A 12,705-nucleotide genomic window follows, 5' to 3' on the forward strand; every position below is an offset into this window, starting at 1 on the left:
CTATATAATGCACATTTGTCACAGACATTGTCGCTTACGGCCAAACCACCCTGAATAAGCCCGACCTCGTCTGATCTCGGAAGCCAAGCAGGTTTAGGCCTGCTTAGTACTTGATGGGAGACTGCTTGGGAATACCAGGTGCTGTAAGCTTTTTCTCTTCTCTCTACCACCTACATGTCTTTTGTTGCAACGTCTGATCACCCTGTGACACGTGAAGAAGCTGGTCATCTTCAGCTGCTGCTGCTTTGTTGATAGACACGAGGTGATCTGAGAGTCTCAGTTTCAGCTCCAGAGAATAATCACATCAAGGAGGAAGATGAACCCACTATAAGTCAGCCTTTCTCGGCAATTATCTGGTTATACAGAGGAAGTGTATGATTCCAGTACCTATATAATGCACATTTGTCACCGATATTGTTGCTTACGGCCACACCACCCTGAATAAGCCCGACCTCGTCTGATCTCGGAAGCCAAGCAGGGTTGGGCCTCCTTAGTACTTGGATGGGAGACAGCTTGGGAATACCAGGTGCTGTAAGCTTTATCTCTTCTCTCTACCACCTGCATGTCTTTTGTTGCAACGTCTGATCACCCTGTGACACGTGAAGAAGTTGGTCATCTTCAGCTGCTGCTGCTTTGTTGGCTGACACGAAGTGATCTGAGAGTCTCAGTTTCAGTTGCAGATAATGATCACATCAGAGAAGATGATTTGCCCGCTACACATCAGCCTTTCTCGGCAATTATCTGGTTGCATAGAGGAACCGTATGATTCCATTACCTATATAATGCACATTTGTCAGAGACATTGTTGCTTACGGCCACACCACCCTGAATAAGCCCGACCTCGTCTGATCTCGGACGCCAAGCAGGGTTGTACCTGGTTAGTACTTGGATGAGAGACAGCTTGGGAATACCAGTTGCTGTACGCTTTTTCTCTTCTCTCTACCACCTGCATGTCTTTTGTTGCAACGTCTGATCACCCTGTGACACGTGAAGAAGTTAGTCATCTTCAGCTGCTGCTGCTTTGTTGATAGACACGAGGTGATCTGAGAGTCTCAGTTTCAGCTCCAGAGAATAATCACATCAAGGAGGAAGATGAACCCACTACAAGTCAGCCTTTTTCGGCAATTATCTGGTTATACAGAGGAAGTGTATGATTCCAGTACCTATATAATGCACATTTGTCACCGATATTGTTGCTTACGGCCACACCACCCTGAATAAGCCCGACCTCGTCTGATCTCGGAAGCCAAGCACGGTTGGGCCTGGTTAGTACTTGAATGGGAGACCGCTTGGGAATACCAGGTACCTTAAGCTTTTTCTCTTCTCTCTACCACCTGCATGTCTTTTGTTGCAACGTCTGATCACCCTGTGACACATGAGGAAGTTGGTCATCTTCAGCTTCTGCTGCTTTGTTGGCAGACACGAAGTGATCTGAGAGTCTCATGTTCAGCTGGAGAAAATTATCACGTCAGGGAAGAAGATGATTTGCCCGCTACACATCAGCCTTTCTCGGCAATTATCTGGTTGCATAGAGGAACCGTATGATTCCTGTACCTATATAATGCACATTTGTCAGAGACATTGTTGCTTACGGCCACACCACCCTGAATAAGCCCGACCTCGTCTGATCTCGGAAGCCAAGCAGGGTTGTACCTGGTTAGTACTTGGATAGGAGACAGCTTGGGAATACCAGGTGCTGTAAGCTTTTTCTCTTCTCTCTACCACCTGCATGTCTTTTGTTGCAACGTCTGATCACCCTGTGACACGTGAAGAAGTTGGTCATCTTCAGCTGCTGCTGCTTTGTTGATAGACACGAGGTGATCTGAGAGTCTCAGTTTCAGTTGCAGAGAATGATCACATCAGAGAAGATGATTTGTCCGCTACACATCAGCCTTTCTCGGCAATTATCTGGTTGCATAGAGGAACCGTATGATTCCAGTACCTATATAATGCACATTTGTCAGAGACATTGTTGCTTACGGCCACACCACCCTGAATAAGCCCGACCTCGTCTGATCTCGGACGCCAAGCAGGGTTGTACCTGGTTAGTACTTGGATAGGAGTCAGCTTGGGAATACCAGGTGCTGTAAGCTTTTTCTCTTCTCTCTACCACCTGCATGTCTTTTGTTGCAACGTCTGATCACCCTGTGACACATGAGGAAGTTGGTCATCTTCAGCTGCTGCTGCTGCTTTGTTGGCAGACATGAAGTGATCTGAGAGTCTCAGTTTCAGCTCCAGAGAATAATCACATCAAGGAGGAAGATGAACCCACTACAAGTCAGCCTTTTTCGGCAATTATCTGGTTATACAGAGGAAGTGTATGATTCCAGTACCTATATAATGCACATTTGTCACCGATATTGTTGCTTACGGCCACACCACCCTGAATAAGCCCGACCTCGTCTGATCTCGGAAGCCAAGCACGGTTGGGCCTGGTTAGTACTTGAATGGGAGACCGCTTGGGAATACCAGGTACCTTAAGCTTTTTCTCTTCTCTCTACCACCTGCATGTCTTTTGTTGCAACGTCTGATCACCCTGTGACACATGAGGAAGTTGGTCATCTTCAGCTTCTGCTGCTTTGTTGGCAGACACGAAGTGATCTGAGAGTCTCATGTTCAGCTGGAGAAAATTATCACGTCAGGGAAGAAGATGATTTGCCCGCTACACATCAGCCTTTCTCGGCAATTATCTGGTTGCATAGAGGAACCGTATGATTCCAGTACCTATATAATGCACATTTGTCAGAGACATTGTTGCTTACGGCCACACCACCCTGAATAAGCCCGACCTCGTCTGATCTCGGACGCCAAGCAGGGTTGTACCTGGTTAGTACTTGGATAGGAGACAGCTTGGGAATACCAGGTGCTGTAAGCTTTTTCTCTTCTCTCTACCACCTGCATGTCTTTTGTTGCAACCTCTGATCACCCTGTGACACGTGAAGAAGTTGGTCATCTTCAGCTGCTGCTGCTTTGTTGATAGACACGAGGTGATCTGAGAGTCTCAGTTTCAGTTGCAGAGAATGATCACATCAGAGAAGATGATTTGTCCGCTACACATCAGCCTTTCTCGGCAATTATCTGGTTGCATAGAGGAACCGTATGATTCCAGTACCTATATAATGCACATTTGTCAGAGACATTGTTGCTTACGGCCACACCACCCTGAATAAGCCCGACCTCGTCTGATCTCGGACGCCAAGCAGGGTTGTACCTGGTTAGTACTTGGATAGGAGTCAGCTTGGGAATACCAGGTGCTGTAAGCTTTTTCTCTTCTCTCTACCACCTGCATGTCTTTTGTTGCAACGTCTGATCACCCTGTGACACGTGAAGAAGTTGGTCATCTTCAGCTGCTGCTGCTTTGTTGATAGACACGAGGTGATCTGAGAGTCTCAGTTTCAGCTCCAGAGAATAATCACATCAAGGAGGAAGATGAATCCACTACAAGTCAGCCTTTTTCGGCAATTATCTGGTTATACAGAGGAAGTGTATGATTCCAGTACCTATATAATGCACATTTGTCACCGATATTGTTGCTTACGGCCACACCACCCTGAATAAGCCCAACCTCGTCTGATCTCGGAAGCCAAGCAGGGTTGGGCCTGGTTAGTACTTGAATGGGAGACCGCTTGGGAATACCAGGTGCTGTAAGCTTTTTCTCTTCTCTCTACCACCTGCATGTCTTTTGTTGCAACGTCTGATCACCCTGTGACACATGAGGAAGTTGGCCATCTTCAGCTGCTGCTGCTTTGTTGGAAGACACGAAGTGATCTGAGAGTCTCAGTTTCAGCTAAAGAGAATAATCACTTCAGGGAAGAAGATGTGCCCACTACAGATCAGCCTTTCTCAGCAATTATCTGGTTACATAGAGGAACCGTATGATTCCTGTACTTATATAATGCACATTTGTCAGACACATTGTTGCTTACGGCCACACCACCCTGAACATGCCCGACCTCGTCTGATCTCGGAAGCCAAGCAGGGTTGAACCTCCTTAGTACTTGGATGGGAGACTGCTCTGGAATACCAGGTGCTGTAAGCTTCTTCTCTTCTCTCTACCACCTGCATGTCTTTTGTTGCAACGTCTGATCACCCTGTGACACATGAGGAAGTTGGTCATCTTCAGCTGCTGCTGCTTTGTTGGCTGACACGAAGTGATCTGAGAGTCTCAGTTTAAGTTGCAGAGAATGATCACATCAGAGAAGATGATTTGCCCGCTACACATCAGCCTTTCTCGGCAATTATCTGGTTGCATAGAGGAACCGTATGATTCCAGTACCTATATAATGCACATTTGTCAGAGACATTGTTGCTTACGGCCACACCACCCTGAACATGCCCGACCTCGTCTGATCTCGGAAGCCAAGGAGGGTTGGGCCTGGTTAGTACTTAAATGGGAGACCGCTTGGGAATACCAGGAGCTGTAAGCTTTTTGTCTTCTCTCGACCACCTGCATGTCTTTTGTTGCAACGTCTGATCACCCTGTGACACATGACGAAGTTGGTCATCTTCAGCTGCTGCTGCTTTGTTGGCAGACACGAAGTGATCTGAGAGTCTCAGTTTCAGCTGCAGAGAATAATCACATCAGGGAAGAAGATGTGCCCATAACAGATCAGCCTTTCTCTGCAATTATCTGGTTACATAGAGGAATTGTATGATTCCAGTACCTATATAATGCACATTTGTCACAGAAATTGTTCCTTACGGCCACTCCACCCTGAATAAGCCCGACCTCGTCTGATCTCGGAAGCCAAGGAGGGTTGGGCCTGGTTAGTACTTTAATGGGAGACTGCTTGGGAATACCAGGTTCTGTAAGAGTTTTCTCTTCTCTCTACAACCTGCATGTCTTTTGTTGCAACGTCTGATCACCCTGTGACACATGAGGAAGTTGGTCATCTTCAGCTGCTGCTGCTTTGTTGGCAGACACGAAGTGATCTGAGAGTCTCAGTTTCAGCTGCAGAGAATAATCACATCAGGGAAGAAGATGTTTCCATAACAAGTCAGCCTTTCTCTGCAATTATCTGGTTACATAGAGGAAGTGTATGATTCCAGTACCTATATAATGCACATTTGTCACAGAAATTGTTCCTTACGGCCACACCACCCTGAATAAGCCCGACCTCGTCTGATCTCGGAAGCCAAGGAGGGTTGGGCCTGGTTAGTACTTTAATGGGAGACTGCTTGGGAATACCAGGTGCTGTAAGCGTTTTCTCTTCTCTCTACAACCTGCATGTCTTTTGTTGCAACGTCTGATCACCCTGTGACACATGAGGAAGTTGGTCATCTTCAGCAGCTGCTGCTTTGTTGGCAGACACGAAGTGATCTGAGAGTCTCAGTTTCAGCTGAAGAGAATGATCACATCAGAGAAGATGATACACCCGCTACACATCAGCCTTTCTCGGCAATTATCTGGTTGCATAGAGGAACCGTATGATTCCAGTGCCTATATAATGCACATTTGTCAGATACATTGCTGCTTACGGCCACACCACCCTGAACATGCCTGACCTCGTCTGATCTCAGAAGCCAAGCAGGGTTGGTCCTGGTTAGTACTTGAATGGGAGACTGCTTGGGAATACCAGGTGCTGTAAGCGTTTTCTCTTCTCTCTACAACCTGCATGTCTTTTGTTGCAACGTCTGATCACCCTGTGACACATGAGGAAGTTGGTCATCTTCAGCAGCTGCTGCTTTGTTGGCAGACACCAAGTGATCTGAGAGTCTCAGTTTCAGCTGAAGAGAATGATCACATCAGAGAAGATGATATGCCCACTACACATCAGCCTTTCTCGGCAATTATCTGGTTTCATAGAGCAAGTGTATGATTCCAGTACCTATATAATTCACATTTGTAACAGATATTGTCGCTTACCGCCACACCACCCTGAATAAGCCCCACCTTGTCTTATCTCGGAAGCCAAGCAGGGTTGGGTCTGGTTTGTACTTCAATGGGAGACTGCTTGGGAATACCAGGTGCTGTAAGCTGTTTCTCTTCTCTCTACCACCTGCATGTGTTTTGTTGCAACGTCTGATCACCCTGTGACACATGAGGAAGTTGGTCATCTTCAGCTGCTGCTGCTTTGTTGGCAGACACGAAGTGATCTAAGAGTCTCAGTTTCAGCTGAAGAGAATGATCACATCAGAGAAGATGATATCCCCACTACACATCAGCCTTTCTCGGCAATTATCTGGTTTCATAGAGGAAGTGTATGATTCCAGTACCTATATAATTCACATTTGTAACAAATATATTTGCTTACCGCCACACCACCCTGAATAAGCCCCACCTTGTCTTATCTCGGAAGCCAAGTAGGGTTGGGCCTGGTTAGTACTTAGATGGGAGTCTGCTTGGGATTACCAGGTGCTGTAAGCTTTTTGTCTTCTCTCGACCACCTGCATGTCTTTTGTTGCAACGTCTGATCACCCTGTGACACATGAGGAAGTTGGTCATCTTCAGCTCCTGCTGCTTTGTTGGCAGACATGAGGTAATCTGAGAGTCTCAGTTTCAGCTGGAGAGAATAATCACATCAGAGAAGAAGATGTGCCCACTACAAGTCAGCTTTTCTCTGCAATTATTTGGTTGCGTAGAGGAACCGTATGATTCCAGTACCTATATAATGCACATTTGTCACAGACATTGTCGCTTACGGCCACACCACCCTGAATAAGCCCGACCTCGTCTGATCTCGGAAGCCAAGCAGGTTTAGGCCTGCTTAGTATTTGATGGGAGACTGCTTGGGAATACCAGGTGCTGTAAGCTTTTTCTCTTCTCTCTACCACCTGCATGTCTTTTGTTGCAACGTCTGATCACCCTGTGACACGTGAAGAAGCTGGTCATCTTCAGCTGCTGCTGCTTTGTTGATAGACACGAGGTGATCTGAGAGTCTCAGTTTCAGCTCCAGAGAATAATCACATCAAGGAGGAAGATGAACCCACTATAAGTCAGCCTTTTTCGGCAATTATCTGGTTATACAGAGGAAGTGTATGATTCCAGTACCTATATAATGCACATTTGTCACCGATATTGTTGCTTACGGCCACACCACCCTGAATAAGCCCAACCTCGTCTGATCTCGGAAGCCAAGCAGGGTTGGGCCTCCTTAGTACTTGGATGGGAGACTGCTTGGGAATACCAGGTGCTGTAAGCTTCTTCTCTTCTCTCTACCACCTGCATGTCTTTTGTTGCAACTTCTGATCACCCTGTGACACATGAGGAAGTTGGTCATCTTCAGCTGCTGCTGCTTTGTTGGCTGACACGAAGTGATCTGAGAGTCTCAGTTTCAGTTGCAGATAATGATCACATCAGAGAAGATGATTATCTGGTTCCATAGAGGAACCGTATGATTCCAGTACCTATATAATGCACATTTGTCAGAGACATTGTTGCTTACGGCCACACCACCCTGAATAAGCCCGACCTCGTCTGATCTCGGACGCCAAGCAGGGTTGTACCTGGTTAGTACTTGGATAGGAGACAGCTTGGGAATACCAGGTGCTGTAAGCTTTTTCTCTTCTCTCTACCACCTGCATGTCTTTTGTTGCAACGTCTGATCACCCTGTGACACGTGAAGAAGTTGGTCATCTTCAGCTGCTGCTGCTTTGTTGATAGACACGAGGTGATCTGAGAGTCTCAGTTTCAGTTGCAGAGAATGATCACATCAGAGAAGATGATTTGTCCGCTACACATCAGCCTTTCTCGGCAATTATCTGGTTGCATAGAGGAACCGTATGATTCCAGTACCTATATAATGCACATTTGTCAGAGACATTGTTGCTTACGGCCACACCACCCTGAATAAGCCCGACCTCGTCTGATCTCGGACGCCAAGCAGGGTTGTACCTGGTTAGTACTTGGATAGGAGACAGCTTGGGAATACCAGGTGCTGTAAGCTTTTTCTCTTCTCTCTACCACCTGCATGTCTTTTGTTGCAACGTCTGATCACCCTGTGACACGTGAAGAAGTTGGTCATCTTCAGCTGCTGCTGCTTTGTTGATAGACACGAGGTGATCTGAGAGTCTCAGTTTCAGTTGCAGAGAATGATCACATCAGAGAAGATGATTTGTCCGCTACACATCAGCCTTTCTCGGCAATTATCTGGTTGCATAGAGGAACCGTATGATTCCAGTACCTATATAATGCACATTTGTCAGAGACATTGTTGCTTACGGCCACACCACCCTGAATAAGCCCGACCTCGTCTGATCTCGGACGCCAAGCAGGGTTGTACCTGGTTAGTACTTGGATTGGAGTCAGCTTGGGAATACCAGGTGCTGTAAGCTTTTTCTCTTCTCTCTACCACCTGCATGTCTTTTGTTGCAACGTCTGATCACCCTGTGACACGTGAAGAAGTTGGTCATCTTCAGCTGCTGCTGCTTTGTTGATAGACACGAGGTGATCTGAGAGTCTCAGTTTCAGCTCCAGAGAATAATCACATCAAGGAGGAAGATGAATCCACTACAAGTCAGCCTTTTTCGGCAATTATCTGGTTATACAGAGGAAGTGTATGATTCCAGTACCTATATAATGCACATTTGTCACCGATATTGTTGCTTACGGCCACACCACCCTGAATAAGCCCAACCTCGTCTGATCTCGGAAGCCAAGCAGGGTTGGGCCTGGTTAGTACTTGAATGGGAGACCGCTTGGGAATACCAGGTGCCTTAAGCTTTTTCTCTTCTCTCTACCACCTGCATGTCTTTTGTTGCAACGTCTGATCACCCTGTGACACATGAGGAAGTTGGCCATCTTCAGCTGCTGCTGCTTTGTTGGAAGACACGAAGTGATCTGAGAGTCTCAGTTTCAGCTAAAGAGAATAATCACTTCAGGGAAGAAGATGTGCCCACTACAGATCAGCCTTTCTCAGCAATTATCTGGTTACATAGAGGAACCGTATGATTCCTGTACTTATATAATGCACATTTGTCAGACACATTGTTGCTTACGGCCACACCACCCTGAACATGTCTGATCTCGGAAGCCAAGCAGGGTTGAACCTCCTTAGTACTTGGATGGGAGACTGCTTGGGAATACCAGGTGCTGTAAGCTTCTTCTCTTCTCTCTACCACCTGCATGTCTTTTGTTGCAACGTCTGATCACCCTGTGACACATGAGGAAGTTGGTCATCTTCAGCTGCTGCTGCTTTGTTGGCTGACACGAAGTGATCTGAGAGTCTCAGTTTAAGTTGCAGAGAATGATCACATCAGAGAAGATGATTTGCCCGCTACACATCAGCCTTTCTCGGCAATTATCTGGTTGCATAGAGGAACCGTATGATTCCAGTACCTATATAATGCACATTTGTCAGAGACATTGTTGCTTACGGCCACACCACCCTGAACATGCCCGACCTCGTCTGATCTCGGAAGCCAAGGAGGGTTGGGCCTGGTTAGTACTTAAATGGGAGACCGCTTGGGAATACCAGGAGCTGTAAGCTTTTTGTCTTCTCTCGACCACCTGCATGTCTTTTGTTGCAACGTCTGATCACCCTGTGACACATGACGAAGTTGGTCATCTTCAGCTGCTGCTGCTTTGTTGGCAGACACAAAGTGATCTGAGAGTCTCAGTTTCAGCTGCAGAGAATAATCACATCAGGGAAGAAGATGTGCCCATAACAAGTCAGCCTTTCTCTGCAATTATCTGGTTACATAGAGGAATTGTATGATTCCAGTACCTATATAATGCACATTTGTCACAGAAATTGTTCCTTACGGCCACACCACCCTGAATAAGCCCGACCTCGTCTGATCTCGGAAGCCAAGGAGGGTTGGGCCTGGTTAGTACTTCAATGGGAGACTGCTTGGGAATACCAGGTGCTGTAAGCTGTTTCTCTTCTCTCTACCACCTGCATGTGTTTTGTTGCAACGTCTGATCACCCTGTGACACATGAGGAAGTTGGTCATCTTCAGCTGCTGCTGCTTTGTTGGCAGACACGAAGTGATCTGAGAGTCTCAGTTTCAGCTGAAGAGAATGATCACATCAGAGAAGATGATATGCCCACTACACATCAGCCTTTCTCGGCAATTATCTGGTTACATAGAGGAATTGTATGATTCCAGTACCTATATAATGCACATTTGTCACAGAAATTGTTCCTTACGGCCACACCACCCTGAATAAGCCCGACCTCGTCTGATCTCGGAAGCCAAGGAGGGTTGGGCCTGGTTAGTACTTTAATGGGAGACTGCTTGGGAATACCAGGTTCTGTAAGAGTTTTCTCTTCTCTCTACAACCTGCATGTCTTTTGTTGCAACGTCTGATCACCCTGTGACACATGAGGAAGTTGGTCATCTTCAGCTGCTGCTGCTTTGTTGGCAGACACGAAGTGATCTGAGAGTCTCAGTTTCAGCTGCAGAGAATAATCACATCAGGGAAGAAGATGTTTCCATAACAAGTCAGCCTTTCTCTGCAATTATCTGGTTACATAGAGGAAGTGTATGATTCCAGTACCTATATAATGCACATTTGTCACAGAAATTGTTCCTTACGGCCACACCACCCTGAATAAGCCCGACCTCGTCTGATCTCGGAAGCCAAGGAGGGTTGGGCCTGGTTAGTACTTTAATGGGAGACTGCTTGGGAATACCAGGTGCTGTAAGCGTTTTCTCTTCTCTCTACAACCTGCATGTCTTTTGTTGCAACGTCTGATCACCCTGTGACACATGAGGAAGTTGGTCATCTTCAGCAGCTGCTGCTTTGTTGGCAGACACGAAGTGATCTGAGAGTCTCAGTTTCAGCTGAAGAGAATGATCACATCAGAGAAGATGATATGCCCACTACACATCAGCCTTTCTCTGCAATTATCTGGTTTCATAGAGCAAGTGTATGATTCCAGTACCTATATAATTCACATTTGTAACAGATATTGTCGCTTACCGCCACACCACCCTGAATAAGCCCCACCTTGTCTTATCTCGGAAGCCAAGCAGGGTTGGGTCTTGTTTGTACTTCAATGGGAGACTGCTTGGGAATACCAGGTGCTGTAAGCTGTTTCTCTTCTCTCTACCACCTGCATGTGTTTTGTTGCAACGTCTGATCACCCTGTGACACATGAGGAAGTTGGTCATCTTCAGCTGCTGCTGCTTTGTTGGCAGACATGAGGTAATCTGAGAGTCTCAGTTTCAGCTGGAGAGAATAATCACATCAGAGAAGAAGATGTGCCCACTACAAGTCAGCTTTTCTCTGCAATTATTTGGTTGCATAGAGGAACCGTATGATTCCAGTACCTATATAATGCACATTTGTCACAGACATTGTCGCTTACGGCCAAACCACCCTGAATAAGCCCGACCTCATCTGATCTCGGAAGCCAAGCAGGTTTAGGCCTGCTTAGTACTTGATGGGAGACTGCTTGGGAATACCAGGTGCTGTAAGCTTTTTCTCTTCTCTCTACCACCTGCATGTCTTTTGTTGCAACGTCTGATCACCCTGTGACACGTGAAGAAGCTGGTCATCTTCAGCTGCTGCTGCTTTGTTGATAGACACGAGGTGATCTGAGAGTCTCAGTTTCAGCTCCAGAGAATAATCACATCAAGGAGGAAGATGAACCCACTATAAGTCAGCCTTTTTCGGCAATTATCTGGTTATACAGAGGAAGTGTATGATTCCAGTACCTATATAATGCACATTTGTCACCGATATTGTTGCTTACGGCCACACCACCCTGAATAAGCCCAACCTCGTCTGATCTCGGAAGCCAAGCAGGGTTGGGCCTCCTTAGTACTTGGATGGGAGACTGCTTGGGAATACCAGGTGCTGTAAGCTTCTTCTCTTCTCTCTACCACCTGCATGTCTTTTGTTGCAACTTCTGATCACCCTGTGACACATGAGGAAGTTGGTCATCTTCAGCTGCTGCTGCTTTGTTGGCTGACACGAAGTGATCTGAGAGTCTCAGTTTCAGTTGCAGATAATGATCACATCAGAGAAGATGATTATCTGGTTGCATAGAGGAACCGTATGATTCCAGTACCTATATAATGCACATTTGTCAGAGACATTTTTGCTTACGGCCACACCACCCTGAATAAGCCCGACCTCGTCTGATCTCGGACGCCAAGCAGGGTTGTACCTGGTTAGTACTTGGATGGGAGACAGCTTGGGAATACCAGGTGCTGTAAGCTTTTTCTCTTCTCTCTACCACCTGCATGTCTTTTGTTGCAACGTCTGATCACCCTGTGACACGTGAAGAAGTTGGTCATCTTCAGCTGCTGCTGCTTTGTTGGCTGACACGAAGTGATCTGAGAGTCTCAGTTTCAGTTGCAGATAATGATCACATCAGAGAAGATGATTTGCCCGCTACACATCAGCCTTTCTCGGCAATTATCTGGTTGCATAGAGGAACCGTATGATTCCAGTACCTATATAATGCACATTTGTCAGAGACATTGTTGCTTACGGCCACACCACCCTGAATAAGCCCGACCTCGTCTAATCTCGGACGCCAAGCAGGGTTGTACCTGGTTAGTACTTGGATGGGAGACAGCTTGGGAATACCAGGTGCTGTAAGCTTTTTCTCTTCTCTCTACCACCTGCATGTCTTTTGTTGCAACGTCTGATCACCCTGTGACACGTGAAGAAGTTGGTCATCTTCAGCTGCTGCTGCTTTGTTGATAGACACGAGGTGATCTGAGAGTCTCAGTTTCAGCTCCAGAGAATAATCACATCAAGGAGGAAGATGAACCCACTACAAGTCAGCCTTTTTCGGCAATTATCTG

General features: G+C 46.6%; 1 non-coding gene and 27 pseudogenes across 1 annotated transcript; all 28 read left to right on the forward strand.

Annotated features, from left to right (window-relative positions):
- The first annotated feature begins 32 nt into the window (after positions 1–32).
- LOC140294416 (5S ribosomal RNA) lies at positions 33–150 on the forward strand (annotated as a pseudogene).
- A 269-nt stretch (positions 151–419) lies between these two features.
- LOC140289854 (5S ribosomal RNA) lies at positions 420–538 on the forward strand (annotated as a pseudogene).
- A 657-nt stretch (positions 539–1,195) lies between these two features.
- Positions 1,196–1,314, forward strand: LOC140265710 (5S ribosomal RNA; annotated as a pseudogene).
- Positions 1,315–1,586: 272 nt separating this feature from the next.
- LOC140277519 (5S ribosomal RNA) lies at positions 1,587–1,705 on the forward strand (annotated as a pseudogene).
- Positions 1,706–1,974: 269 nt separating this feature from the next.
- LOC140292168 (5S ribosomal RNA) lies at positions 1,975–2,093 on the forward strand (annotated as a pseudogene).
- A 272-nt stretch (positions 2,094–2,365) lies between these two features.
- On the forward strand, positions 2,366–2,484 carry LOC140265721 (5S ribosomal RNA; annotated as a pseudogene).
- A 272-nt stretch (positions 2,485–2,756) lies between these two features.
- Positions 2,757–2,875, forward strand: LOC140289975 (5S ribosomal RNA; annotated as a pseudogene).
- A 269-nt stretch (positions 2,876–3,144) lies between these two features.
- On the forward strand, positions 3,145–3,263 carry LOC140292169 (5S ribosomal RNA; annotated as a pseudogene).
- Positions 3,264–3,532: 269 nt separating this feature from the next.
- LOC140299092 (5S ribosomal RNA) lies at positions 3,533–3,651 on the forward strand. Its single transcript, XR_011914674.1, has one exon. It is a non-coding gene; the product is annotated as a 5S ribosomal RNA (ribosomal RNA).
- Positions 3,652–3,920: 269 nt separating this feature from the next.
- Positions 3,921–4,039, forward strand: LOC140295370 (5S ribosomal RNA; annotated as a pseudogene).
- Positions 4,040–4,308: 269 nt separating this feature from the next.
- LOC140300611 (5S ribosomal RNA) lies at positions 4,309–4,427 on the forward strand (annotated as a pseudogene).
- Positions 4,428–4,696: 269 nt separating this feature from the next.
- LOC140295162 (5S ribosomal RNA) lies at positions 4,697–4,815 on the forward strand (annotated as a pseudogene).
- A 269-nt stretch (positions 4,816–5,084) lies between these two features.
- LOC140288497 (5S ribosomal RNA) lies at positions 5,085–5,203 on the forward strand (annotated as a pseudogene).
- Positions 5,204–5,472: 269 nt separating this feature from the next.
- On the forward strand, positions 5,473–5,591 carry LOC140300300 (5S ribosomal RNA; annotated as a pseudogene).
- Positions 5,592–6,636: 1,045 nt separating this feature from the next.
- On the forward strand, positions 6,637–6,754 carry LOC140296171 (5S ribosomal RNA; annotated as a pseudogene).
- Positions 6,755–7,023: 269 nt separating this feature from the next.
- On the forward strand, positions 7,024–7,142 carry LOC140291675 (5S ribosomal RNA; annotated as a pseudogene).
- Positions 7,143–7,379: 237 nt separating this feature from the next.
- LOC140289976 (5S ribosomal RNA) lies at positions 7,380–7,498 on the forward strand (annotated as a pseudogene).
- A 269-nt stretch (positions 7,499–7,767) lies between these two features.
- Positions 7,768–7,886, forward strand: LOC140289978 (5S ribosomal RNA; annotated as a pseudogene).
- A 269-nt stretch (positions 7,887–8,155) lies between these two features.
- On the forward strand, positions 8,156–8,274 carry LOC140288388 (5S ribosomal RNA; annotated as a pseudogene).
- A 269-nt stretch (positions 8,275–8,543) lies between these two features.
- On the forward strand, positions 8,544–8,662 carry LOC140311971 (5S ribosomal RNA; annotated as a pseudogene).
- Positions 8,663–9,309: 647 nt separating this feature from the next.
- LOC140300612 (5S ribosomal RNA) lies at positions 9,310–9,428 on the forward strand (annotated as a pseudogene).
- Positions 9,429–9,697: 269 nt separating this feature from the next.
- Positions 9,698–9,816, forward strand: LOC140281633 (5S ribosomal RNA; annotated as a pseudogene).
- Positions 9,817–10,085: 269 nt separating this feature from the next.
- Positions 10,086–10,204, forward strand: LOC140293214 (5S ribosomal RNA; annotated as a pseudogene).
- A 269-nt stretch (positions 10,205–10,473) lies between these two features.
- LOC140288498 (5S ribosomal RNA) lies at positions 10,474–10,592 on the forward strand (annotated as a pseudogene).
- Positions 10,593–11,249: 657 nt separating this feature from the next.
- On the forward strand, positions 11,250–11,367 carry LOC140293582 (5S ribosomal RNA; annotated as a pseudogene).
- Positions 11,368–11,636: 269 nt separating this feature from the next.
- LOC140291676 (5S ribosomal RNA) lies at positions 11,637–11,755 on the forward strand (annotated as a pseudogene).
- Positions 11,756–11,992: 237 nt separating this feature from the next.
- LOC140290445 (5S ribosomal RNA) lies at positions 11,993–12,111 on the forward strand (annotated as a pseudogene).
- A 269-nt stretch (positions 12,112–12,380) lies between these two features.
- On the forward strand, positions 12,381–12,499 carry LOC140294775 (5S ribosomal RNA; annotated as a pseudogene).
- Positions 12,500–12,705: the final 206 nt, after the last annotated feature.

Source organism: Leuresthes tenuis, unplaced genomic scaffold (genome assembly GCF_036924035.1).
Source record: "Leuresthes tenuis unplaced genomic scaffold, fLeuTen1.0.hap1 SCAF_1, whole genome shotgun sequence".
Taxonomy (NCBI): Eukaryota; Metazoa; Chordata; class Actinopteri; order Atheriniformes; family Atherinopsidae; genus Leuresthes; species Leuresthes tenuis.